This window comes from Condylura cristata, unplaced genomic scaffold, assembly GCF_000260355.1.
Source record: "Condylura cristata isolate star-nosed mole 26May11 unplaced genomic scaffold, ConCri1.0 scaffold00024, whole genome shotgun sequence".
Taxonomy (NCBI): Eukaryota; Metazoa; Chordata; class Mammalia; order Eulipotyphla; family Talpidae; genus Condylura; species Condylura cristata.
The window spans coordinates 20,468,743-20,471,797 of record NW_004567125.1 but is presented as its reverse complement, the minus strand read 5'-3'; positions in this window follow the sequence as shown (position 1 = coordinate 20,471,797).

Genomic DNA, 3,055 nt, shown 5'->3' with positions numbered 1-3,055 from the left:
ACTGTAGCACAAAGCAAAGTGCAAAACGTTGGGTTTGAACTTAGGGACGATGACTACATGCAAACTGAAGATGGCATGAGAAAATGCTTCTGATGGCACTTAGCAGGTTGTCTGGAATACATCTCGTTCATGCTCAAAAATATGGGTGCTCCATGGCTCTCTTCACTGCTCCTTAGATGCTGAAATGGAACCAAATATGTCACTCATCTTATCCTTTTCCTTTGCTTTCCCTTGATACTATTATAGGATCCCAAAAAACACATTGCTAGCTCACATTATGCATCCTTTGTAAGGACCCTTAAGAATCTTTCAGCTATTTGAAACTAAGCTTCCTCTGAAAGGTTTTATCGTTTTATGTAAGATTTCTTTTATTGCTGAAGATACTGTTATCTCAAATAGCTAATAGACTTTATTGGTTGCTTATTATGACAAACACTTTTATCTGATTTCTTTTTGTTGAATTCTTCTGACAACCCTAAGAACACATTTGAGTACTACCTACATTTTACAGACAAGGAAACTCAGACAGTTGAAGTAGTTGCCCAAGACCATACAGCAGGTAAGTATGGGCACTGGAGTGTATCATTTTTTTTAAAAAATATATTTATTTATTTATTTATTTATTTATTTATTTATACAGAACTAGGGTACAGGCCAGAGATGCAGAGGGTGAGAGGATTCACCAGGGACAGAGTGGGGAGCAGAACAGGCAGATCGACAAGGTACACTGCTGAGGGGAGCAGCGGGCGGGTCAGGAGAGGTCTGCCGCGCCATGTGGATCTCCTCCGGTGCAGGCGGGAATAGAACTCATGTGGAAGTGGCTTAAGCTTCTCAGTGCTGTGCTTTAACCCACTGCGCCACCAGGGAGGGCCTGGAGTGTATCATTTTATCCAGTCTCCAACACCGCTGTGTGGCTCCTTAAATCACCTTCCCTTCACCACTAAATTTCTACTGGATCAACATGGTGTGTAAACTGAACTATAGGAACATTTGACTGAACAAGTTTTTCTGGTCCATTTGTCTTGATGGTGGGAGGAGGACTAAATTTCACATGCCAAGATACAGTTAATTTGGCAGCAAAACTGACAAACAGGACCCAGTCTTGATATTCAAATCTTGCTGCTTTATCACGATCATTTGTGCAGTGTGAGTCCCTGCCACGCAGAAGCTTAACTGTGGTGCTGGGCCCAGGCACAGTAGAGATTCCTTGGGATACGAGGTTACTGGCAATAGATAGAAATGGAGCTCCTCCCATCCTGGACCTCACTGAGTTTTGATCTATACTGGCACGTGGCAGGCTACAAACTTCATCCCCACCCTCTAGCCTGAAAATAAACTTATTTTCAGACAGACCATTCCAGCTACTCAGAAGTCTATACACTTTTAGACTAGAAACATTCAATCCCATCCATTTTGATCTCTTGTGTCCGCACCACAGTAACCCCTGACCAAGAAATTTAATTTAATGCGCTTCAGACTTCCAGACCTTCCAATTGGTCTCACTCTGGGGTATTGACTGAGGAAGATGTTTTGATACTCATGGTGTAGCCTTTATGTCTCTTGGCATGGAAAGGGATCCGAGGAGGCCCACAACAGAGGTGTTGGTGATGGAGTTGACTGGTGTGGGGTAAGGAGGGGGGAATATAAAGAGAGGATATTTGGTTGTTATGGCAATACCAGCAAACACTCCAAGGGCAGGGTGTGGCCCAGGACTTAACGAAGTGCCACTGGGTTTGAGCAGCAACTGGAATGTCTGAGTGTTCCTCCCCACAGCGCCTGGCGCCAGGCCACCGGCAAAGACGGCCTGTACCTCTTAGGAATGCTCAGGATGAAGACAGGCATGGAAAAGACAAGCAGGCCTCCCAGGTGTGAGTTTTCCTATCCCCAGCCACAGAACAGAGGCCTCCCAGAAGAAATTTGGAAAACTCCACAAAGAGCCAAATGAGACTTATGTACAAATTATTTCCCCCCAGACTCTTAGCCCAACATTCTTCAGGGTATGAGCAGGCACTTTCAATGTTCTTTCTTGCAGACGTTCCTTCTGTCTTTTCCTTTGTAGCTTTGTTCTTCTCCTAGGTGGTACTAGGTGGTTCTCAAGGTGTGGGTGACCTGGGGACTCACCATTTACCACTCACCACTTAACAAACAGATATGTGACATGTGTCAGCAAGAGAAATGTGGGTGGCAGTGGATTGGAGGGATGAGTCTGGAAAGACGCTGGAGCGAGGACAGACCAGACCACAATGACAGTGTAGAAAAGGGCCTGAGTGAAAGCCTGAGGATGGGCAGAGTCTGTGTTGGAGGACCAGCAAGGGCTGAGGCCCTTGCCATCCAAGAGATTCATAGAGAACCTGATCAGAATGTGATAGTGAGGTCAACTGGTGGCCAAGTTATCTCTGAGGAAGGAGACCAGGAGTTCCCCCTGTAGTCTGAACACAGGCTACAGAATCTGAACTTGCCTTTACCTCCATCCCTAGCCAGACTCAATTCTTCCGTTCTCCCGACTAAACCTTATTCTACCTTATTTCACGTTCCCCTAACCATTAACTAGCTTGGAGGAAGTTACTGTTAAAGGTGTAGCATGACTGGAAACTGGAAACAAGTGCTACATCCAAAAAGCTAATAGATGCTAATGGACCTCTCATGAAAAAAGAAGGAAGACAATTCATTCATTAATAAGTACTTAGCAGTTAGGCCCTCCCTGGTGGTGCAGCAAGTTAGAGCACAGCACTAAGAAGCTAAAGACACTTCCGCATGAGTTCGCTTCCCGCCTGCCCCGGAGGTGACCACATGGCATGGCAGGCCTCTCCTGACCCGCCCGCAGCTCCCCTCAGCAGTGTACTTCGTCAATCTGCCTGTTCTGTTCCCCACTCTGTCTCCGGTGAAGCCTCTCGCCACCCCTGAGCCTCTGGCCTGTGCCCCAGTTCTGTATGCACAAATAAATAAATCTTTAAAATAAATAAATAAATAAATAAATACTTAGCATTTATAATGCTTCTGCAATGCTATGAGAAGGCAACTGACATGGAGTACTTTATATGCCGAGTGCTTTTAT